The sequence below is a fragment of the Anas platyrhynchos genome, chromosome 5 (genome assembly GCF_047663525.1).
Source record: "Anas platyrhynchos isolate ZD024472 breed Pekin duck chromosome 5, IASCAAS_PekinDuck_T2T, whole genome shotgun sequence".
NCBI lineage: Eukaryota > Metazoa > Chordata > Aves > Anseriformes > Anatidae > Anas > Anas platyrhynchos.
The window spans coordinates 19324448-19350364 of record NC_092591.1 but is presented as its reverse complement, the minus strand read 5'-3'; the positions used below and the strand labels follow the sequence as shown (position 1 = coordinate 19350364).

The following is a 25917-nucleotide window of genomic DNA, read 5'->3' as shown; positions in this document are numbered from 1 at the left end:
GAGATGTGAAGGCTGTAGTTTACAGTTTCTGCCATAAATAACCCCTCCAAAGATAAAATAGTTAACTAAATTTTTGAGAGTTGTGTGAAAAATAGGCAATTGGGTTCAATTTATTTTTTTTTTTTAAGAAGGCACTCATTTCCTTCTTCTTGAATGCCTTTGTTCAAACTGTATGTGATTCACAACAATTAATAGAAACAAAAGAATTTAGGGGAAGCATGCAAACATTTTCAAATTGCTTCTGTAAGAACAGCAACATCTATGTTTCCTGCAGCTCAGAAACTGTTTTCAAGTGACAACAGTCTTGAGTGCTGGAAGAATATAGAGACTCAAGGTACTATTTTGTCTTCTGAAGCTTCTTCACAATTTTTGACCAAAGAGACTGAAAAAGTTTTTTCACTCTCAGTAGAGTAAATGAATGGGTGCTTTCTAAAAGAAACTGAAAGAATATGCGTACAGTTCAAAAAAGTCTCTTACTGATTTTTAGATCTAATTAAGTGGTAACATAATAACATTTTCACAGGTACCAAAATATTCTTCATCAGCATCTGAAAAGTAGCCTAATTAATTAATTCCATTCAAAAGTTCCACTTTTAGAATGATAAATGGAGACATAGGAAAATGCCTGGTTAATGATCCCACCACTGGTACCAAATAGGGCAAAATAGTACAGAAGCAGCAAAAAATATCTAAAATCGTCATCACTGATCATGTGGAAAGGATGTACTTGGACGCTGGGGAACCAGAGGTTCAATATTAACTGAAATGGGAAAAACCTTTAAGTCTCCACTTTTTCCAAGAACTCATTTCTTCCATGAATAAAACACTCCTCTCCTGAAGGTTCTGAAACTTATTCTTTTCTCCTAGCTCCACTTTTATGGAGTGAACAGGAGAAATAGTTAAGGAATACTGGAAATCTCAACCTGTTTTTGTTTGTTTGTTTGTATGTTTGTTTTGTTTTGTTTTTCTAACTAATAGAGAAAAAGACTGCACAAGCTGGAATCTACAGTATTTTGAAAACTGATTCTAATTCCAGCTCATCTGAAGTGAAGCACCTGCCCGAACACAGGACCACTCAGGAAAAAAAAAAAAAAAAGTTCATAAAAATGAATTTAAACATAGATGAGTGAATGAATGAATGATTGAATATTCTTCCTCTATAAAAATGAACATAAATGTAATGTTAAAATGGATACTGAGAGAACAACTGTGAGAAAAGAGGACCTTTTATTTCTCTTTAATAGTTTGAGTGTAACATAGCTGTAAAACAGCAGGCAGTCATAAACACCAATAGAAAGAGCTTAAATCAATATGAAAGTACAAGTCTTCCAACTGCAGCCTTTGCAATCTTAAAAACAGCACTGAGTCAGAAGAAACCCATCAAATTCATCATACAATTTTATGTGTCACAGAAGTTAAGAGTCTCCTTGGCCACATCAGCAGATAAATCCTCTACATTTGTGCCCAAAACATCAAGACCTTTAGCAAATTACAACAAGGAATCTGGGCATGATCTTCAGCTTTTCATTAATAAAGAGCATTCTGTTGCTTAGGTGTTGTGTGAAGCAAAGTCTTTCTTTCTTTGTTTACACTGTAGAATTGACTGTGAAAGATTGTGAAATACACAGTTGAAATAAATCTCAGTTTAGATTTATTTCTCAGATGGTATTTACTATATTAAAATTTTCACATTGTTTTTGAACTCTTGCTCACTTACCGAAGTAAATGGTATTGCTATTCTTTAAACCTAGGCTTCTGAAGATAATTTTATTTAACAGTGAATATGTCATGTAATAACTGACTAATGGATGAGCTGCAGCTAATAAGACAGTAATCACAAGTCACTGACTGGTTGCACAAGTTACATTCTTTTTTCCTTTTTTTTTTTTTTTTAGATTTTAACTTAGTCCTTTGAGGAGCAGAGTCTGGCTGGAGGCCTGTGGCTAGCGGTGTTCCCCAGGAGTCAGTGCTGGGTCCGGTCTTGTTCAACATCTTCATCGATGACCTTGATGAAGGAATAGTGTCTGCCCTCAGCAAGTATGCTGATGACACAAAGCTGGGAGGAGTGGCTGACACTCCAGAAAGCTGTGCTGCCATTCAGCGAGACCTGGACCGGATGAGAGATGGGCAGGAAGAAACCAAATGAGATTTAATAAGAGCAAGTGTAGAGTCCTGGACCTGGGAAGGAACAACCTGAAGTATCAGTACAGGCTGGGGGATGACCTGCTGGAGAGGAGCTCTGAGGAGAAGGACCTGGGGGTCCTGGTGGACGACAGGTGGACCATGAGCCAGCAGTGTGCCCTTGTGACAAGAGGGCTAACGGGATCCTGGAGTGCATTAAAAGGAGCATGGCCAGCAGGTCAAGGGAGGTGATCCTCCCCCTCTACTCTGCCCTGGTCAGGCCTTACCTGGAGTACTGTGTCCAGTTCTGGGCTCCCCGGTACAAGAAAGACAAGGATCTCCTGCAAAGAGTCCAGCAGAGGGCCACAAAGATGATGCGGAGCCTGGAGCATCTTCCCTATGAGGAAAGGCTGAGAGAACTGGGTCTGTTCAAACTGGAGAAGAGAAGACTGAGAGGGGATCTCCTTGGTGTATATAAATATCTGAGGGGTGGGGGACAGAAGAATGTAGCCAACCTCTTCTCAGTGGTTTGTGGGGATAGGACAAGTGCAGTTCCGCACTGACATACGAAAGAACTTCTCTGCAGTGAGGGTGACGGAGCATTGGAACAGGTTGCCTAGGGAGGTTGTGGAGTCTCCTTCTCTGGAGATATTCAAGGCCTGTCTGGACGCCTACCTGGGCAGCCTGCTCTTTTTTGCCCCCTCCCCCCCCCCCTTTTTTTCCTGGAAGAAAGAAGGTTTGTTTGTTTATTTGTTTGTTTGTTTGTTTTTTCCTTGCAGGAAAATCCACAGGGCCTCTTCTCCTATCTGCTGCTTGAAATAAAAGTTTTTATGTTCACTGAAAACCACAGCTGAAAGAAAAATGCTGAAGAATATGTAATTCTATATACTTTTTGATAAGCAAAGATTACAACATTTAATTTCAGAAACAAAACTGGTCTGGGTGATCAACCCTTCACAGCATTATGATCAAATTTACATCTCTAGAGGAAAAAACAGATTTTTAAACTGTCAAATTTTGAATTAATCCATTTTTTTGATTTATGTAATCTTGAATTTGAGAACATTAGGAAAATGGTGCAGTTCATGATATTACTATTAAATTGACCTTTCATCATTTTGTTGTTCTGCCCAGAAAGATTTAGTAGTAATCCTGATGGTCTTTAGTAAAAGACAGTTTTCCAGGATTACTGCTGAATTATTTGGGTTATCTAGATTGTTAAGAATTCTGCTGTTTGATTTTGATTGTAGGAAGATCTATTTCAAACACATAAAGTAATGAAAAACTCTTTTTTGCCCATCAGGAGATATTCGCACAGAGGCATAAATCACAGTGCTCTTAGGAATCTAACTTTGGTATGGCATAGAGGAACAAAGTTAGAAAATAAAATCGTGCTACACTTAATGCAGATGAAGGTAGACAACTATATAGCTAGTGTTCTTCCGAAGCACATGATAAATTTTCTGTGTCTGTTGTAGGAAACAGGTTTGAACATGTTAGAAACAGGTCAAGAACAAATTATCAGAAAAATAAGATGTCTATGGCTGTACAAGAATACAGGATCCACAGTTGGCTTTATGACAATTGCTAAATTTGGAAAAAAAAAAAAAAGTTCCTGATAAATAAAAATTAACTACTTTTGGTCCCTTGATGGCACCCCCTCCCTCCAGCATGTCACATTACACAGCTTAGTGTCATCAGCAGAGTTGCTGAGGGTGCATTCAATGCCCCATCTATGTCAATGACAAGGACGTTAAATAGCACTCATTTCTGACCCCTTAAGAACAACATTCCTTGCTAGTGTCCACCTGAACACTGGGCCATTGACCGCAACTCTTTGAGTGTCATTCTGCCAATTGCTTACTCACTGAGTGTGATCCATCCATCAAATCCATGTCTTTCCTGTTTAGAGACAACTATGTTGTGCAGGATAGTGTCAAAGGCTCTGTTAAAGTCCAGGTAGATGACATCAGTTACTCTTCACTTATCCACCAGTGCTGTAACTCCCTCATAGGAGGCCACCAAATTTGTCAGGCACGATTTGCCCTTAGTGAAGCCATGTTAGCTGTCACCAATTGCCTCTTTGTTTTCCATGTGCCTTTGCACAGTTTCCAGGAGGATCTGCTCCATGATCTTACTGGGCACAGAGGTGAGATTGACTGGCCTGTAGTTCCTTGTTTCTTCTTTTTCTACCTCTATAAAACCAGAACAGAACAAAACAAAACATACAGAAATCAACAATAAGATGACTGTTGGTTTCCAGCATTACAGCATTCTGTAAGGAATAATGCATTGCTTTGCTTGTCTGTCAGGAATGTTGTATGAAAAACTCAAGGTAACAGATTCTAAGAAATAAAGGCAAGGTCCTACAACACTTTTAATACTCCACCTCACAAAGCACATTTTGTTTATATGTTTGTATATTAAATACAATAAGGCTGAGCAAAATCACAATTTGTACTCTGTTGAAATATCATTTTGCTTTCTTTTGAGGTCCTTTCCAACCCTACATCAATTTTCATTAATTTCTAACCCTACACTGTAGCCTCTCCCTCATCTTAGCTTGATACCTGAATAGAATTTGAAAGTAGAAAATTCCCAGGAGGACAGAGAATAACTGTTGTGTTCTCAACTTCTTCATTAGATAGCTAGTTGTCATTGTGAGCTCTGGTGCACGGGAAACTTCCTGCTGCTTTTTAGACATGCTGCTGATAGTACTCTTACTGTCTTTGTTCTTTTGATATGTCTCCCTTGGAATTTCCAACCTACAGTAGCCATAAATATTGCTGCTATCTACTCACTTCTGAAATGGTTTTTATGAGCACAAAAAAGCTGCTTTATTTTCTCTTCTCCTGTAAAGTAAAAAGCCAGCATTTACATTGTTTAGTAGTGAAAAAAAGAGGATTTGAGGCATGGAAGGAAAAAAAAAAAAAAACAGCAAAGAGGATACAATGAAAGCATCTGAAGTGTCTGATTATCCTGGTTATCCTGGTTAAAGTAGTGATTTTTTCTGTGTTCATATAATTTCTAAGAATAATGTGAAAAAACAGTAGCTAGCCCTTAACTTAATCTTTTCTTGTTCACCAGTAATTAAATCATTCTAAAATATCGTGACAATATCATCACTTGTTATTTGTACTTCACCTAAACCCTTGTATGGGACTTGAGCCCTATTGTTCTAAAAGCATAGAATAAAGCAAGTCTTTCTAAATACCATATGTCTAAAGTGCTAATAGCCCCAAGCACAGGGAAGGGAAACAGGCAGAAGAGTATGTGAAATTTCTGTCTTAAAAATTCAGAGATCCTATAGTTGCCCAGTGCCCCGTTCACATAGAAATGCATGAGAAAATAAAAGACTTCGAGAGGATCAGGAACTTCCCTCAGTGGGAGGGAAGAAAGAAAGGAAAGCATTGTAAGAAAAACTCCAAATAGCCTTTGCCTCTTCCTTCACCTCCTAGGTGAGTACATGAAGAATGACCCAGAGAAAGTACAGGAGGGAAGTGGGGACAAAATTTGCCTTCAGTTCACAGTATGCATATTGTGGCTGTCAGCTAGGTAGGATTCTCCTCCTTCTGACTGCCTCCTCTCTAAATACAGTTTTAAGCCAGGTTAATTTATGAGAAACAGATTTCAGTGAATGCACTTGAAAAAGCTCAGGTATGATGAATGGACCATTGTTGTTAGTTAACGTGCGTGAAGATGTTGGAACAACGTAAAGATGAAAGGACAGCTTAAGGGATGACTGGCTGTGGATACAAGGATCTAGTTGAGAGAGTGAACAGCAAACAATGAGGGTACAAAGGCTATCAGCAGTGAGAGCTGCAGTGTAAGAAACTTGGGATGTAAGGATTTGAGGTGCAGATGTTGGAAAAGGAGAAAAAAATCAACCAAGAAGAGTATTATATTCAAAGTAACTGGAATCTGAATTGCAGGAACAGGACAATGACTGAGAGTGGTGATGTGGTGATGTGTTTGGCCTGCAATGGAAGTGGTAAGGGTGGGAAGGATCATGTCTATTTCATGTCTATTTAGGAAAATCAAGTTATTACAGGAAAGAAAGCTCAGTTAAAAAGTCAGAGAATCAATTGTCTAGGTCATAATGCTTAGCAGCATTTTGCTAGTGATACACACTATTGCTGGCTTGCACACGTTGCTGTCAAATGATTAGATATCACTTTCTGGTAGTTGAGCACTGTGTTCAAATTCTACAGAGCATTATCTTGTGTATTTTTCAGGCAAAAAGAAACAAGGCAGCTCTAGAGAACTAAGTTATTTCACCATTGATCTGGGCACATAGAAAACAGTAGTCTAAGTGGTAGCAGTGTAACTTTGACATTTCTTGATCAGGAGCTCAAGAGCTAGGAAACTCAAGATCTAGGTGCATAGGACTTCTATTGTTAGAGTAGGGCTTGTAAATCTTCAGCTGCACAGCAGTTGCTGGGGTTGTTTCACAGTTGCCAGTTGCGTCCACAGATTCTTTTTTCCAGTACTTGTATCTCTCATTGTCTCTCATGAACACATGACTGAAAACATCCCCAACAACAGGTTTGACATGAACTTAAAAGACTATTAAATCAGGCCAGACTGACCAAAAAGAGACTCAGTATTTAGCTGTTTCCCAAGAGACAATTTCAATCTTTTTATGATTTGCTGAACTGCTAGTACTTCTGAGAGATGATGATGACTATGAGATAAGTTATCATGTAGTATTTCCATCACTTGATTTCAAAAAGTTTTTTAACAGTTACTTAAGCGATTTGATACCAGTCACGTCCTAAATATATGGATGCTTCCATCCCTTACATTGAAACCCAAAGCATAACCCAGAAGCAAATCTTCCAAATGTCATTTGACTGAATGAAGAGTTAAACAAAACCTCAACCAGGTCAGACTCTATAGAATATTTAGCTGAGCATTTTGATTAACAGGAGAAATCCATGACAGAATATCAAGGCATTTTCTGTGATAGTTGCGAACTTTCATGACAGTCAGACATGCTGCTTGGCTTGATTTCTCATAGATTCTATAAAATTTCTCATCCAACCCTAAAATGACACTTAGGATAATTGCAGTAAAGCCTTTAATATATGCAGAATGGACTGATTAATCCATTAACATACTGGGGCAAACACCAGACAAGAAGCAGCAGCAGGTATTTTTGCATGCATTTATACAGCCTTATAAACACACTGATGATGACTTTATACATCTCACTGATATATGGGTCAATCAATAAAAGCTCAAAACAAGCGTTACTAATAAACGACTCCTACTGTGATCTCCTGTGATAAACAGAGGCATGTAACCTATATTTTGTGTTACTTTGACCTTGGATCATCTCTCCATGGCTTACATGTTTTAAGACATACGTAAATGTCTTAGTCCATGGAGTATGAAAATATTAAGCATTTGATATATAAATATTGGCTTTTAGTTTTTAGTTATGGTCAGCTGTAAAATAAATAGAGCTCATCTTAGATAGCATGATCTTTTCACAGAATCACAGAATCACAGAATCACAGAACTGTAGGGGTTGGAAGGGACCTCGAAAGATCATCAAGTCCAACCCCTCTGCCAAAGCAGGATCCTCAGAGCAGGCTGCCCAGGTAGGCGTCCAGACAGGCCTTGAATATCTCCAGAGAAGGAGACTCCACAACCTCCCTAGGCAACCTGTTCCAATGCTCCGTCACCCTCACTGCGGAGAAGTTCTTTCGTATGTCAGTGCAGAACTGCCTGTGTTCTAACTTGCAGCCATTGCCCCTTGTCCTATCCCCACAAACCACTGAGAAGAGGTTGGCTACATCCTTCTGTCCCTCACCCCTCAGATATTTATATACATTGAGGAGATAAATTTTAATTGAAGATCAAAAAATTCCATATAAGTGTGAATGTCCCTTGAGCGCAACATAATGTAGTTACAACATTAGTTTCCTTAACTTGTATCTACAAGTGTAATCATAAAGTGATATGCTTGTTCTTTATGTATATGAGAGCTATTTCCTAGAAATAAGCACACATACAAATCCCACATTCATAAGCAAACAATATTTTCTCTTTTTTAACATGGATTTGTAATTTAAAGGGTGAAATTGTAAAGTTCCCCCATGTGTAGAACATTAATGAAGTATGTAGGGACTTAGACATCATGGCCTATATTCATTCTACTTAGCCGCTTTAATGTACATGACTAAATTAAGAGCACAATTGCTGTAGGCTGTCTGCATTCTTAATGGAGAGAAATGAGCAGATTCAGATGGCAGCTTACTGGTTAGATCTGAATCATGCTGTGAATGTTCCTCATTCTTCCTGTTGAACAGAAACTGGAGCAACAATGCATCCATTTTAGGACTGGTCATTTAATGTTAAGACATTAGGCATATTATGTACATGTATATAGTGATGGGAAGACTGTGGGCCAAGGTTACTACATGTTGCTGATAGGATATAAGACACCGTCACAGCTCTGGAACTTGTCAGAAACAGGCCAAGTTAACTGGAAGAGAAAATAAATTAGATAAGAATGAACAGCATACATAATTTAAAAATATTTGGCTGATGTCTCTTGGAGAAAATACAAAACTTTATTACGTAATATCTTTTGTGTGTTAGGAAGAAATCAGAGTTATGATAAGCATACATAATTTAGATTTTCAAATAAATTCACACATTTGTATATCCTAATCTGGGGATAAAGAGATTTTTCTGGATAACTTTACTAAGATATATGTCTTACTGTATACATCCCCTAGACAAATCTAATTTTATGTTGTTTCAAGGATCCTAAAACAGGCATTTAAATATGGTAGGCATTTGAAGAATAAGTATCATACCTGCACAGCATTTTTTCTTTATGATTTTGTGGGTGTTATTCATCTGGTTACTCATGCATGAGCTGCCCATCTTCAATGATTTTAAGCAGCACGTAAACTGTGACTTACTAACTGGAAATAAGTAAGTTTAAAGTAAATATTCAATAAAAGAAGCTACAGTGAAAGAAAATAAAGGATGACCCATTGCTATAGAGCAGTAATCCAAACTGCATGTGGTGGTAAACTTGGACCCAGAGCAGTTGCCAAAATGAAACTTTTGGCAGGAAAAGATATTGAGATAATTCTTTTAATACATGGACAGCTAGATTCACCTATATGATTACATTTTTAGTGGTGCAAAGGAATTTCTTCATCATTCCATATTACAATGTGAGGCCCCCTACCCATTGTTTCCTTTTTATGGCTATATGATATAAAATATGTTTAGATTTTTTTTTCAACAAATTCTGTTAATTTATTTCATCTGAATATCATTGCTATGTTTCTGAATCTTGAACTTACCTTCAGAAGTTTTTTTAAGTTGCCAATGTCCTTATTGGCAGTTGCATCAGGAAAAAGAATGCTATGATTCAGTTTTCATGATTTTCTGCATGCGTTGTAGGTGATGGGTCATGCTTCTTTGGGCAAAATGCCAAAATGGTAACATTTAAGTTTTACACATGTGGGAGAAGGAGGCTGGGAGAAGCATGTGAAAAATAAATAAACAAATAAATAAATAAATATATATATACGCATATTCTTTGGCAGCATATGTGTGTATATTTTGTTTGTCCATTAGGACTTGTCTTCAAGATTATTTTTTTTAAATATATATTATGTTGAGGAGCATCCTGTGGCGTGTTTTCAATATCCTCCATTTAGAATCTGTCTCTGAACAGCTTATCACATAACATAACAATACACTGTCCAGATGAGACAAATCTGTTCACATCTCTCAATAATATCTTATGTTTTAGCCAGAAGGTGGCAAGACTATAGTTTCTCTTGGGGAGAGTACACAGGTACAAGTGAAGGTGGTATGTCTTAACTGTTGATATTCAACAGAAGCATACCTTTGGTTTCTGCCCTGACAACTAACTCTTAGATCAGTAACCCTAATATGTGTGCTGTTGCCCCAGGAAAAACTCATGAATGTGACCTGAATCAGAAATTAAATGTTTACATTGAATGATATACAGAACTCCACTCTGCATATACAGTATTCCCCTAAAGACCCAATTGACTCCCAAGAGGTCTCAAAGTCTATTCAAAAGAGCTGTGCTGTAAACATCATCCCGCACAGTTTTTGGAAATCTTTTCTTCTACGTGAGTAGAAAAGTCCTCACACTTTTTGTATCCAGATGAATCTCACTAAGAATCAATTCATGATACTTATTTTACCTGTCACAAGTACATATTTCACACTACTGAATTGTCGCATAGCTTCTGTCATCAAAAAAAACTGAGCAAGAGGTACAGAGGTTCATGGAAATAGCAGAGCATGTCCCTTGCTTCTTTGAAACTGACAAGTGTTGTAGAGATGGTTAGAAATGACCTAAAACATACATTTTATGGGACTAGTTGTTATTGTTCCAGACAGTCCCGGATAGAAAAGCTCTCATGGGATCTGAACTGAAGCTGAAGTAGGATTCTTGATGATGGAAATCCTAAATCTAGGAAATAGTTACAAGTTACTCTTGCTCCCACAAAAAGAATCTTCTGAAGTTGTCATTTTTGCAAGCTCTAGAAGATACATAATCGTTATGGGCCCCTAACCAACCATTCTTTGCCAAATATGTGTAAGAGCCTTCAATAGGCATGGGTTCATACTTCTATTGTTACATATATATATATATACACTATAATTACAGTACTCTTAATAGTAATGATAGAAAAAAAATAATAATTTATTTCCTCATCCTAATGAGCTGTGTATATTTCCTCTATATAATTACGTCTACTGAGGCAAATGGCTCTTATTTTTCTTTTAAAAACAAACAAACAAATACTTATTGAAAAATGAGAGACATTTCTAAAAAACAAAACAAAACAAAACAAAACAAAAAACAAACACCAGAAACCATTTAAAGCCTCTTTTCATTACTTTTAGACAGAATAATTTGCTTTCAGAAGGATTCCATGCAGATTGATTATTTTTTTCAAGCCCAATAGGCAAAATATGAAGGAAAATGACAAAATGCAAATTACACCTGGCATTTTAGTATCTGTTATTTGAAATCTCCGAGTGCTTGCAACCCCAAAGTATCTGAAGGCAAAGATGCACAAAAATCTGAAATGTGGTTTGATCACATTTAAGTTCATTAGGAGTTATTCATGGGTAAATTGCAGTGCAGCACATTTTGGGTAAACCTTAAAGTTCTAAATCAATAATCCTTGAATTTCTTAGTGCCCATTCAGGAAAATAAAATAAAATAAAATAAAATAAAATTAAAATAAAATAAAATAAAATAAAATAAAATAAAATAAAATAAAATAAAATAAAATAAAATAATATATATACATATGTATACAATGTTAAGACCAACAAAACATTTCACATTCTTAAATTAAATGTGTACTTTGGGCATAAGAATTGTGAAAATCACATAGTAAATAGGAGTAAAATTAAGCTTCAGAAGTATTCTTGACAAAATAAACTGTTAACAACTTTAATTGAGACAGGTACAGCTAGATTTTTGTGCAGCTGTTTCCCATAATGAAAACTGTAATACCACCCTGCTCAAACACACAGTAATTTCTTCCTGACATCTACATCAAGGTTTGTGTCGTGGTTTAACCCGGCCGGCAGCTAAACACCACGCAGCCGTTCAGTCACCCTCCCCCCTTCCTCTCTGTGACGGGGGAGAGAAATGGAAAGTGAAGCCCGTGAGTTGAGATAAAGACAGTTTAATAAGACAGGAAAATAATAATAACAATAATAATAAAATAATAATAATAATACAATGGTGATAATAGTACTACTAATAATAGTCTGTACAAACAAGTGATGCACAATGCAATTGCTTACCACCCGCTGACCGATGCCCAGCCTAACCCCGAGCAGTCCGGCCCCCTCCCCCCGGCTAGCCACCCCTATATATTGTTTAGCATGACGTCAGATGGTATGGAATACCCCTTTGGCTAGTTTGGGTCACCTGTCCTGGGTCTGTCCCCTCCCAGCTCTTACTGTACCCCCAGCAGGCCTGTTGGCAGGACAGAGCAAAAGGCTGAGATGTCCTTGGCTTGGTATAAGCACTGCTCTGCAACAATTAAAACATCGAGGTGTTATCAGCACTCTTCTCATCCTAAGCCAAAACACAGCATTCCACCAGCTACTAGGAAGAAAATTAATTCTGTTCTAACTGAAACCAGGACAGTTTGTTACTGCAGAAAGAAGGAGAGAAAAATGAGGTTATGCCCATGTCTTGCCTTCATGTTTTATTATGGTGTCACCAGAGTGCATATCCAGTGTTAGGAGTTAGAAAATATTCCCAAACCCCACAAGACATAGTCTTGACAAGAATACCCTACAATAGGACTGCCAGGATGGACAGGGACCTGAAGCTCTTGGCACACAAGGACGGCCAAGGGAACTGCCATTGCTCAGCCTTAAGAGAAGAAGGTTCAAGGAAGCCTACAGCTATTTAATGGAATAGTGTGGAGAAGGCAGACACAAACCTTTCTCAGAGATGAACAATGACACCATGAGAAGCAATGGACAGAAGTTGCAAGAAAGTAAATTCTGAGTACAAATTAGGAATTCCTTCACCACAGTGCCCCCAGTGATAGTCAGTCATTGGAACAGATTGCCTGGAAAGACTGTCAAATCTCCATCGGTGTAGATATTAAGAACTCAACTGGACAAGGCCATGAGTAACGTTTTAAGACCCTTTGAACAGGAGGTTGGCCTGTATGGCTTCTGGAAGTTCCTTCCAGATTACTTGATTCTATAAATCCTGACATAAATTATGCACGCTCATTGCACAGACATTACATCAGAGAATAATGTATGTATGGGAGGGATCATCATAAAAATCCTCTACTCTTTTCCATCCCTTACTGGATATTCCTGTACTCTTTGTTGGGGACAGGATGAGGGGCAATGGCTGCAAGTTAGAACACAGGCAGTTCTGCACTGACATACGAAAGAACTTCATGGTAAGGGTGGACAGAGCACTGGAACAAGGTGACAGGGGAGGTTGTGGAGTCTCCTTCTCTGGAGATGTTCAAGGCCTGTCTGGACGCCTACCTGGGCAGCCTGCTCTGAGGAACCTGCTTTGGCAGAGGGGTTGGACCCAATGATCAAGAGGTCCCTTCCAACCCCCTACAGTTCTGTGATTCTGTCGTTCATCAGAAACTCTGCAAAAGTTTTCCTTTTATACAGGCAACCTAGACCCTTAAGCCAAAAACTATATATCAAAATCATAATGTTGATTTAATTTATTCAGATAAAACAGCAAATGGGAAAATGCTAGGTACACATTTGTTAAGGCATCAGTACAGTGAAGTCTAGTTACCCAGCATTTTTAATTTAAACCAAACTGTTAGTTGTAACTCTGTCCTGTGCAGTATATATTCCAGTACATTTTATTACATATGTGGTAATTTGTTATACAGTTCCATTTCCTTTTCCCATGCTAAATATTAATTTTTGTTTTTCTATGGATCTATGAAAGCATTTCCATCTTCAGCTGCAAGTATTCTTCTGAATAGATAGAATATCTGGCTAATATCAGAGGTGTTATTAGTTTTGGTTAATGCACAAGTATTCTGGATTTTATAATTCATAGCCCTAGCTATTCAAGAATGTCATTAGCATTAATAAAATATAGCTCAAATATAGGGCTTGTACTGCCAGCTGCACAACTTTTCAAGTTAAGAAATGTCACTTGCTGACACGTGTATTTAACTTGCAGTTAATCTGTTCTCAATTTATATCACATATGTTTTTTTGTTTGTTTGGTTTGTTTTGTTTTTCTCCAGTATGATTGGGGAAGATTTTCTGATGCTGCCAGAGCTAGTCCTGCCAAATTTTGTGCCAGAATCAGACTTCTATTCCACCAGACTAATTCTGAAAGAGTTTTATGGACAAAATATCATCAGAATGATGGAAGAGGTCTGGGTTGCACTGGTAGATGTAGCTCCAAGATTCAAAGATAAGCTGATACTTATTTCCCAGCCAGATTCAAGCAATGTTTTGCCTCAGTTGTTTATAGAAACAGGCGTATACTTAACACTTTCTCATGAACCCCTATGCAGTCTCTTCTTTGACTTGAATATAATTATAGAGAAGGAGTAAAAGATATATGGATATATTTATATATATCATAGAAAATGATATATAGGCTGGGATTTTCTATGGATCTTTAAGAGTACAGTTATCTGTCTTTAGGTCTTAAAATCTCTTAGTTCCTCCTCAAATTTCTGAAGTAGTTACCAATAAAAAAAAAAGCTTGTTTCAGTAATATACAAGTAGAATATTCTGCCAGAAAATTACATTTATTACATTTTACATATTCTCATTAGGGATTTTTTCTTATTTATTTCTTTTTCTAATTTAGACTGTAACAGGAATTTCAGAAAGATGAAAGATTTTCTTCAAACATGAGAAAAGTTGAGATAGCTTTTGAAATAAGACAATGTTGAAGGCACAAAGGGAGATTTTGTATTCATCTCTTGTCTGTTCAGCAATCTTCATTTTTTATATTTTATATATATATATTAATTTTTATTATTTTTTAATTTTTATTTTTTATTTTATTTTGGTGTATCACATTATCACGTTAGCCACACCAAAAGCTAAGATAACACAATGCAAACTGCAAAGCTTTCATGTGATCCTAATGCAGGAGTACCGTGGTCCAAAGGGCCATAAATAAATGTGCTCAGTGCCAAAAAGGGGTACAAGTTAAGGGAAAAAGTCTTTCTCCTGGAATTTCATGTTTCCTTCTTTTCTTGAACATTTTCTTTGAACATTATTATTCTTGGCTGAGTATTTATGACTATTCTGCTGTATATGGATGGATATATAGATGTAAATGCAACTGAACTCGTCCTCAGAGGATAATGTACAGGCAAACACACAGACATTTTTTAATTTTGGCTTTATTTTTCCCATGTCGTTAATTATCTTCCTTATGCTATGAGGCAATATTACTGCAAATAGATGGAACAAATGCAGTCATATCTGGAAAGTCCTCAGATTTCTGCTAACAAACAAGACACAAGAAACTCTCATTGTTGTGCATGGATTGAAAAAGGCTGCTACTAAGTCCTGAGATAATTTTTTTTATTTTTTTATTTTTTTTGGAGAAAATATATATTAAATAGAAGTGGAAAAATAGAATTTTGACTGGATACTGCAATCACTACTCCCTGCTATTTTTCTCCTGTAATAATGAAGCGCTTCAGATTGCAGAAATACCTATCTGATTTAAATGACTACAGTTTCAGCTGTGGGAAAAGACTTATGACAATTACAAATATATTCATGACTAGATAGGTGCCATGAAAAACAGCCCAGTTACCATAAGTTTATTCAAAACACGTGGTTTGATTTCAGTACAATATAGCCTGTTAGTACCCAAGCAAATGATTCCAGTTTATAAACCAAATACCCAGAGTAGTTCATCATTCCAAAAATTTCCTATAATTTAATGCATCTATGGGTATATATGGTATTGGCTATGCAAAACAGCTGAGTGCATAAGTTCCTCTACACAGAAAGTTACATATACCCTTTGTGAAGATAAACTTGAAAAGAGTTGCTCTAGAAAAAATATCCCTTTTCTCTATAAAGGAATGAAACTTTATCTTTTTCTTCCATTATGAAATGTGTTGAGATTTAATACTATTTAAAACAAGCCTGTAAAAGAAAACAGTGTTGTAATTACCCTTTTGCTAACAGCACTTCATAAACTTCATAGGTCTTCAACAGATATACATGCAGGCAACCAGATCTGTTTATCACATGCATAAATATTTCCCACTCAGCTACAGTATATTACATACACCAGGAGGAAAATGTTGTATTATAAAGGCCTTCTTCCTAAACATATATGGAACAGAAATTGTTGTACTACCTGAGATGTCATGCCTCTCAAAAGGCTAGTGTGATTTTCATATTAATATGACTGCATTTCAGTGAGATTAATCCAATATTGTGAGGAAAAAGGAACCCATTAACACTGTAGTTGAAATGAGATAATATTTTTTTTGAATAGAGTTGTAATATGGATGTGGGAACTATGAAGGAGAACAAATGCTCCTTATTCTCATGATCCAGTGCTACTTACTGGCAATTGGCAAAGCACAGTTTACTCAGTGTGCCCATATATCTACATCAACAGTAGACTGTGGCACATTTACTCATATATTTCTAGAGAGAGATCATCTATACATGATGCTAACCAATACTGGATTGTTTTCCCAACAAAGTGCTTAACTCTATGATGATACAGCATAATATAAATAGAAAATAATATAAAAGGACAGCTATTCCAGGTCAGATCAAAAAGGTCCATCTAGCTACATCTTCTTTTTCCAACAGGAATATTAATAATAATAGATACCTCAGGAAGAGTAGATAGGCTGTAGCAATATTTTTTTCAATATCCCCACAGCAGCTGGTGAATTGCGAAGTCCATAATGGGTGGGGTGTCATAGTGCTCACAGTTATTCACTGTTGTGTTCAATAACCCTAGGAGATATTTTTTCTCATGCTTTTCTTTCTCATGTTTTTGAAATAGTCAAACATCACTACAACATCACTCATAGCCTAACTACACACACCACACAACCTGCTTTTTCCACCTTTACCTTGACAATTTTTTTTCTTTCAATATGTTCTAGCTCTTTTGAGTAGGCAGTGAGTGTTGATCTATATTATACCTCATTATATTATTCATGATTTTATAGAGATCCATTACTTGCTTAACTATCCCTTTTCCAGGCTGAACAGCTCTTTCTTAAAACTAGGAAAGACAAGAAATTCAGACAGTGTTCAAGATAAGGACACAAATATAGAAGCATAATCTTTCCAGGATATAGAAAAATCTACCTTTTGTCTGTTTGTTTGGACACCAATGGGGTTTTATTCCAAGACCAATGATCCTAAGAAATATTACAAAAATAAAATAAAATAATAATAATAATAATAATAAAATAAATTTTACAATGCTTATGCTCTTACTATAAATTTGGATGGATTCAAACAAAAAGTTACTGTCAAGAAGTTAGACAGGAGTTGGACATTAGATTAGAAAACCCATTCAAGTCCATAGCTTCAAAAAAGCAAAATTTCTATCACAGCCAGTTGAAATAGAGGAAACAAAATCTTGAACAATTCTTACTGTGTTTACAGTGGTTTGACTGTTTACATTCAATAAATGCTGATTTGCTTGAAATTAGGAAATTGAATTTGCTAGGTTGAAGATTAATCACTAAAAACCACCAAAACAAACAAACAAACAAAAAAAAAAGTCAGCTTTGTGCACATCTGAGAAGTCTAGAACTTTCTTCAATCAGACAAACAAAATTGCTTACAATAAAAGGTTAATTTTATTTTATTTTTTCAGAGCAAGGAAAATAAATAAATAAATAAATAAATAAATAAATTTAGCCCTAACTAGCAATAAAGACAACAGCAGATGCTGACATTTACTTTAAACAGAGATTCAGATGAGAAACACAACTGAAATATGTTAACGTGATCTTACACAGACAGTATACGATGATAAAAAGCTGTTTTCCATATGTAGCATGGATCAGAATAAAGTATTTGTCAGTAGTTCCCTGTTTTTTCTTCTACAAGAAACTTTTCAGGAATCATTTTTGTTTAAGAGACCATATTTTCTATTAGAGCTTCCTACTCATTCAGTTGCCAAACACCAAGTTTCAGCAATCTAATGGCTACAGTTCAAATCCTATTTTACCAGTGCAGGCAATTAGATAAAGAACGGTTTGTTTGGCCTGCTATTATCAGGCTATTAGTAAAAAATAAATAAAAACAATGATTGTTCTCAGTTGCTGTCCAGTAGCAACTACCCTCTTCCTAGGTATGTAACAGTCTCTCTCCATCTGCCCCATAGGTCCTGTGCAGTTTTTGAGTTCTTAGATCTTAGTAGTCTCCTGGGAAAATCTCTGCTTCTGATCTCATGATCTCCCCAAAACTCAGACTTATCCTGCTTGTGGACTTTTAGCTGATATCACTATGATTTATAGGTTAAGACTTTTTTCCCAAAAATAATTCATTAGCATCAATGCTGAGAACAGCATCACACTTTGCCCTCAAGTCAGGTAAAGCCATAACAGCAAGTTATTAGTGAATTTTTAATGTGCTGTGGCTGCAAGTAATGTCAACAGGTCTTGTGTGATACAGCTTTCACTATCTGTATTATGGTTCTGCAGATGGAAGATAAGTAGGAGGCAGCTTTCTTAGAGGTCTTCTTTAATGGTTATATAAATACAGATTTCAACAGGACATAAGCAGCTGCCTATGATTATTTGGAGCTAGGTAAAATAAGTCCCCTATATTATGGCATTTGGATTTTGCCTCTGAAGTTATGCCCATACATCTTTAAACATCCTTAGATTTAAGATATTTGTAAACAGAATGTTGTCAGAGGCTCATTTTAAGCAATCCAAACCATATTTGATACCATCAAAGTGAGATTATGGAGGAAAGACATATTCTCCTCACCAAGCTTCTCAGTAACGTAGTTCTGGAGGAGTTTGGAAGCCTTCTTGCCCTCTGCTTGTGAGTTACTGGACTGTCAGTACTTGCTTTTACTCAAAGATATAATTCTGTATGCTGTTGATTTGAAGATAAACTTACCCACAAGGCCACAAGGCCATATACTGTGCATTTAAACACATTATTAAGCTATTCCTATATAATAAGGTTGCTTTTCTTTCAGTTCAATGCTCATACATTCTAGCAGCGACGAGGGATTTAAAACAGTTTTCATTTAATTTTAAAAACATTTTATTTTACCGTCAAAACCAACATCTGACCTGGACATGAGTGATGTGATAAAATCTTATGATATATTTTTTAATTCATCTGATCACCGCATGAAAAAAAGCCCCCAACCTTTTTAAAAGATACTTGCTACCTAGAAATATTTCAAAATTGAAAGAATTATGAGACAGGGTAGTTTTTTTAGATCCCTTTAATACTCATGGAGACTTCATCTGGGAATTTCAAATGGTCCTTAGACACTTGCCTTCTGAATTTTAACTACCTAGTATCTTGTGGATATCTCACTGAAGAGCAAACCTACACGCACACACATTAAAATCCTGGAGCTTGACCTAAAAACAACTGATTCAGTTTGTGATCTTCTAGCAAAAGCTGTATAATTTTGCAGATTTCTACAGTTATTCCATAGTCAGTAGAAAAAAAAAGACACATCATACCACCTGTATAAGATTTTGAGTGATACTTCCAAAAGAAATTGATACATTAGCGATCTGTTTTAGTTGTTTCTCCTATATATGAAATTGCAATCAGGACAATCTCTTTCCTTTATTTAAGAGGACTGCTTGTAGTTCCTGGCTTCCACAGACTGAAACTATATCCTCGTTTATTTCTTCTCCCTTCTTTTAAAAGGAGTCTGTTTTTTACATTCTGTCATCTTAGGCCTATGCAGTCCATTCTTTCACATTTTCCCCAGGTGCTGAAAGTATACATATGGATAAGAAATGACCCATACAATTGTAGCAGAACATACAATTTCTGCACAACTGCATCTTATTTTTGTCTTTGACATGACAATACCAGTTATAGTCAATGGGCTGAGCAGATTTTAACAGTGTATGAAAAAAAAGTGCGGTATCTGTGAGAAAAGTAATTGAATCTTGCAAGGCTCTTTTTGTTTGTTTTGTTTTAGCTTAGCTTTGGCTCTGCTGATCCTACTAAAACTGCCACATTTAGAGCTAGGTATTTAAATACTAGGAAGAGTACAAAATTAGAGGATGGCAGAGAAAGTCAACAAAATAATTAAATAACGTATGTGGGGAGATGATGTAGGTGTGGATGATGTAATTGGGCTAGAAGGAAGCAGAATACTTTTAAGTGTATAAGTAATGCATTTAAGAAAAGACTTGTCTTTTCTTAGCAAGACACATCCTTTTCTCCTTTTTTTTTTTTTTTTTTTTTTTTTCATGGCACCTGTCAAGTAGCATGAATACTATAATTTAAAAAATGTTAATTCTGAAAATAACTGTTACATTAGGAAAACAAAAGGAAAACATAGGATGCTTTGGCACAACTTAACAGTGTGCCAAAGTGGAGAGCACTCCAAATAATATCTGTCATATTGCTATAAAATTTGAAATAATCCATTATTTAGCATACTTTTAAGACTACATTTTCAGAGGCTGTCTGGATTGCTGGAACTTTTTGTCCTAAGGCAACTCAAGCAGCCCTGGAAACATGATAACACATTTCAAACAGGTTTAAACTGATGTATAGGTGTAAGCCAGATGAACCTTGTTGAACACAAGCCTTTCATTTTAAGATATGAAAACAATTGAATGGACTAAAGAATTTATTTTATTAAAGGATATAGTCAAAAGTATTTTCTTTGTTCCCAACTTCTGTATGGTTTGGACTTGAAATTAGTCTACCATCCCCTGATAATTCTCACTGAGACACTTCTAAATCAGAAAGAGAAAGGTTCATGATTAAGACTGTTTTTATTTAAAACAAAGCATAATAACAACAACAACAACATCAAATCCTTTCCCAAGCTTTCAAGGCTGATATGATATACATATTTGTCATGGAAGCTTTGCTGAATACATTAGGTTGAATTCCTAACAAGTAATGTGGGGGACTTATTATAGAGAAAGAACAGGGAGATAAAAGTGATATAATTTGGGGGACTCCCTCTCTCTGAAAAGCAGAAATAATGTGTGGAGGAGAAAAAAATAGGACATCAGTCTTTGATTTTAGGTAAACATCTGGCTAGAAAGAATATCAGAGAGTTTACTGTAATTTATTTTGGCTTCCCCAGTTTGGCAAGATGGTGAACTTTTATGCCTGTGGAAATAAGGTATCTCTTTGCCAAAATTGCTTCCTTTACCCATCTCAATCATTATTCTTTATCTCTGAGTGTGTATGCTCTGTTCACGCTATTCTGTTATAAAGACTTGTCCTGATTTTACAGCTTGTTCAAATTGTATTGTATTTTAGTCAAACCTTCTATTCTAATTCTGGTTCCTTTAACAGTGTCCAATGTTATTCTTGATCTAGGACTGTTTTATATAAATGTAATTTGAATTTTGAATTATGTTCAAACTATGAGCACTTGACTAGAGGAAAAAAAAATGTTATTGTATGTAACGCAGGACATTAAGTTAAATAAAAGTCAATACATTATTTAGATTGTGTCTCATATTAGCATAGTTTTCTGTGGCTGGAAATACTGAGTCATCAGAGCCTGGCATTAAAAGTATATTTGATGTTGAAAACCTCATAATCTCATATAGACATAAATAAGCAATTTTGATTGTAGGAGAAAATAGGAAAAGGAAGTAAAGGTGTGGACCTTTCACCTATGCACCTTTCAACAATGTTTAAAAAGGACTTCAAGTATGCAGAATTTCTAATTTGCTAAACAAAATTTCTGAGAAGCTTCCTTTTTGAACTCAGCATACTCAAAAAGCAAATGCATTTCTTTTGAAAAGATGTTATTAGAACAAGAATTAATGTTGCTGCCTCTCAGTAAATGAGTTGAGAACATAGTTTCAAATTGCTTTTTTTTTTTTTTTATATATATAATCCAAAGAATCTCAAAAGTAGCAAAAGAAACTATTTTGTTATTTATACTTAATCACCTCTAAACCAGAAACATATACATGTAGTTCTATACACCAAAATCACCTTTGTTTATATAGCATTTAAAATCTTTATAACTCAAGTCAAAGGAATTTTGACTGAAAAAATATTAATAGATAAGTAAGATATATCATCGCAGTCTACAACTTCCTCGTAAGGGGGTGTCGAGAGGCAGGAGACCTTTTCTCCATTAACACCAGCGACAGGACCCGCGGGAACGGGGTTAAGCTGAGGCAGGGGAAATTTAGGCTTGACATAAGGAGGGGGTTCTTCACAGAGAGGGTGGTTGCACACTGGAACAGGCTCCCCAGGGAAGTGGTCACTGCACCGAGCCTGTCTGAATTTAAGAAGAGATTGGACTGTGCACTTAGTCACATGGTCTGAACTTTTGGGTAGACCTGTGCGGTGTCAAGAGTTGGACTTGATGATCCTTAAGGGTCCCTTCCAACTCAGGATATTCTATGATTCTATGACTCTATGATATATCACCAAAGAAAAGAAAGTGCTTATATATGGAAAATAAAACCAATAATAAAATTGATCTTTCTCAGAAAAAAAGAAAAATATATGTCAGAGATGACTGCTTGCTGACAGATTCCTCACTGCATGTTGTATCAAAGCATACAAAGAGAAGTACAAAAAGATAATGTATACAACTAATTGCTGCTTCAAGATAAAGATATGTTTGACCAAACTCAAAATAAATTCTAACTAGAATAAAATAAATGTAAGTAGAAATTAAATAACACATGGATAGCCCCAAAAATAGAGAGAGCGAAAAATAGAGAATGAAAAAGGCAAATAGAAAACATTGTGCATTAAAAAAAAAAAAAAAAAAAAAAAAAAGATATTAGAAATGCTATAGCCTTCAGTCATTACAGAATTGAAAGTAGTGATAATGGAACACAATACAGTATTTTTAGGATACTTGCAAATTCTTTTTGACTGTGAAGATAAAAATCTGCTTTAACTGTTGATGAAACTCTGTTAGGTTAATTTCTGGAATCAAATCAGTGAAGTGTTGCTACTGTATGATGGTGGCTGTTTGGACCTGCCTCCCTAATCCTAAGAAAACACTGAAAATGATAAAACTGAAACTCACTTATCTGAAAAGCACCAAGTTAAACTGAGATCTCTTCAGGTAAAATGGCTATGTAGTTTTAGGAGCTTTCTCATGTGCTATGGAATTTTGGATAGAATTTTATTGCTCTATAGAGCTATATTTCAAGTTATTTATTGACAGTATACTGTTCTAATCAAACATGTAATATGACTGCTTAGAATTTGAAAAGCAAGTTACTTAAGTGGCTGGCTAAGTAGTGGTTTCTTTGTAAATTAAGCATTGATGAGCTATATCAGAAACATTTCTCTGAAAAATTTTATCACCATTTTTTCAGTATTACTTAAGTGTTCTTGCAAAAATATATAGTTTCAAACACAGGAAAAGTTTCTTGTTATCTGAAACTGCACCTTGAGCTAGATAATGAAATAAACATGGAGAAGTAGCCTGAATTTGAGCTAACATACTGGGTAATTTTGGCAAGCTAGAGACAAGCTTAGAGAAAAGCTTAGCATCAGAATTAAACCTATAGTGTAAATGGCCCCAGGAAATGTCAATTAATCTTAGCTAAGTAATATGAAGCTAGTATTGGCGGTAATTATAATTTTAAACTAAACCACCTCCCAAACCTCATTCTCCTAGTCAGTTCCTTTTTCTTTAATTAGATATAAGCAGATGAAGCCCAAAGGATTTCAGCAAGAAGATGAATGTAAACTAATCAAGTCTGAAATAACTTATGAGCTGTTCTTTGCCACTTGTTTATTTGAGCATCTGGTCTCAGCTACTGTTACATTGTTAGTGAATAGTGACAGAAGCAAATTCAAAGCATTGACGTAAACCATAGCTGGTTTGGCAATTTTATTTGTGTCTGACTGCATTTACAGAACAAGACAACCTTCACTGCATGAAATAACCAGACTAGAGAGAAACTGGGCAATAGCCAATAACATTTATACTGCTATTGCAACACCAAACCTACAGTCCTGTGCTTTCTTCCTGGGAACACTGATACATATCATTCAGTGACTACAAGTAGGAATATATTTTTGGAAAATATTGATCTATAAGGGTTTTAAGACTCATGAAAAGATAGGCAGAAATCAAGAGCTTCCTAACAGAAAGGCTAAAGACCCTTCAGATAACAATATACTGTTATATTGTTATAATCAATCTAGAAACTGTATAAAGTCCATTTGCTCCTAGATTTCTTGATGCCTAAAACCTCACAGTCCTTTCAAAGAAAGCATTTGGACAAGTAACAGGGACTATTAAAATAATATATATAGCAACACTTTCTTATTGAGAAATTTATAACAATAAACTGTATAGGAAACAAATTGAACTACTTGATTTAACTTGAGATCAGTTGTTAAAAACCTATAGTAGAACCCACAATTAATAAAGTTTGAAATCAAAAATGTCTGCCTGTAAGTCCACCAGAACTTACTAGAAAAGCCCATGTCTTAGTGTAAGATTACCTACTTGCAGCTAGATAGTGAGATACTCAGGAAAGACAAAACATTTTTTAGTTGCTTACATTAGCTTCAAAGAAAAGCAAAAGGTATTCTTGTCCACCCAAACAAGAGATGGCTGTCTGGATTCAGACTCCTTTGCGTAATATTTGGATATGCAAGTACATTGATGCGAACTCCGCTGCCTTCATTTCATGCTGATTAGACGTGACAACAGTTTCAATCTCCAAGCCATACAGCAACATTTATACACAGTAATGTCTAAGATGATGAGTCAGTCTGAAATAAGGTGGCATTGTGCCTTCCACTGCTTAGAATATGTTTATTGATCCAAAATAAATAAATAAATAAATAAATAAAACTTCTTAACCTCTGGAGCCTAGATTTGTGATTTCTTTTTTTACAGAAAAGTATGCCTTCTGTACCTGATTAAAGGCAAAAATATGAGAGGCCTTACTGCTTCTTCATTACAGTCTGCGAAATGCAGGAGGGACAGGGAGAAAATGCAGAATAAGAAATATTATTACATTCTATATCTCAATGATTCATCTGAAAAGCATTGAGTCTCTGGCTGTGACCTTTACCTTTCCATTGCATTCTTCCTGTACTTTCTGTTACAAAGCCACTGTAACTTTAGGAATGCTACTTCCCTTTAGGAACGTAGGTTGAGAACAGTTCAAGCTTCTTTGACCACTGGTCTTACTTGGATCTGGTCAGCTCCTACCATGACATATTAGGTATATTAGGCACTAACATCTGAAGTCAGTGGCAAAAATAACTGCACTCAGAGACTGTCCTTATACCTGATCCAGTACAATTAGAAAATTGCAATGACCACTCCTTGATATCAGCACCAGTCTTTAGGTCTATATGGGGTACATTTTGAGTCTTCTTCACTCCACAGAACTGTACAATTGCTTGTTGGGGGCCCAGGCAGTATAATGAGATCCTGGCAGCTGCTGACCAAGAGCTCACACTCCCTGTCACTCCACTGTGACAGTGTCCAGTCCCAGAGCCATCTGTCCTATGACATATAAAGGTTCTTGCCTTTGTTTTATTTCACAGTAGTGCAAGCAAGTTATCAGAAGTATAAGATCATCCCAAGGGGGTTTAGACACCCTGCACCTATTACAGGAACAGGTTTCTGATGTGACTGAATCATTTAAACTGGTTAAGGTTTAGTTTAAAATTAAACTGGATGGTCTATTTCAGGTTAGAACTAGAAAAGAGGTGTTTAAATTAATAAATTAGGAATAAATAGACATTACAAGAATCTCTATCAACATCTTTTATGCGATAAGTGAAATAGACTTACCAGAGGGACGGTAGGATTGAGCAGTGAGCTGTCTTTTTTTCAGTAAAAATAGTATGAACACAGCATATTCCATTAGGTAAGTATTAGAGTATTAGTCAGGCCTTGGCTTGGAAACTGCTCTGTTGTAACCCAGAACTCTTTTTTTTTTTTTTTTTTTTTTTTTTTTTTTTTTTTTTTAGAGTATTCCAAGGCTGAATATGTTTTAGTGGTTTCTCATATAACTTAAGGGGATGTTTTCTCTCATTTGCTAGAATAAATAAATAAACAATAAATAAAAGCTTAAAAGTTGATGTATA

General features: G+C 35.9%; 1 long non-coding RNA gene across 1 annotated transcript in view; it reads right to left on the bottom strand.

Annotated features, from left to right (window-relative positions):
* Nucleotides 1–25708, bottom strand: part of LOC140002587 (uncharacterized) — a 46837-nt gene extending 21129 nt beyond the window's left edge. Inside the window, exons 1-2 of the long non-coding RNA XR_011809547.1 lie at nucleotides 25622–25708; nucleotides 3990–4316 (exon numbers count right to left, since the gene is read on the bottom strand). This is a non-coding gene — a long non-coding RNA (uncharacterized lncRNA). The remainder of the gene's footprint in view (nucleotides 1–3989; nucleotides 4317–25621) is intronic.
* Between the last annotated feature and the right edge of the window lie 209 nt (nucleotides 25709–25917).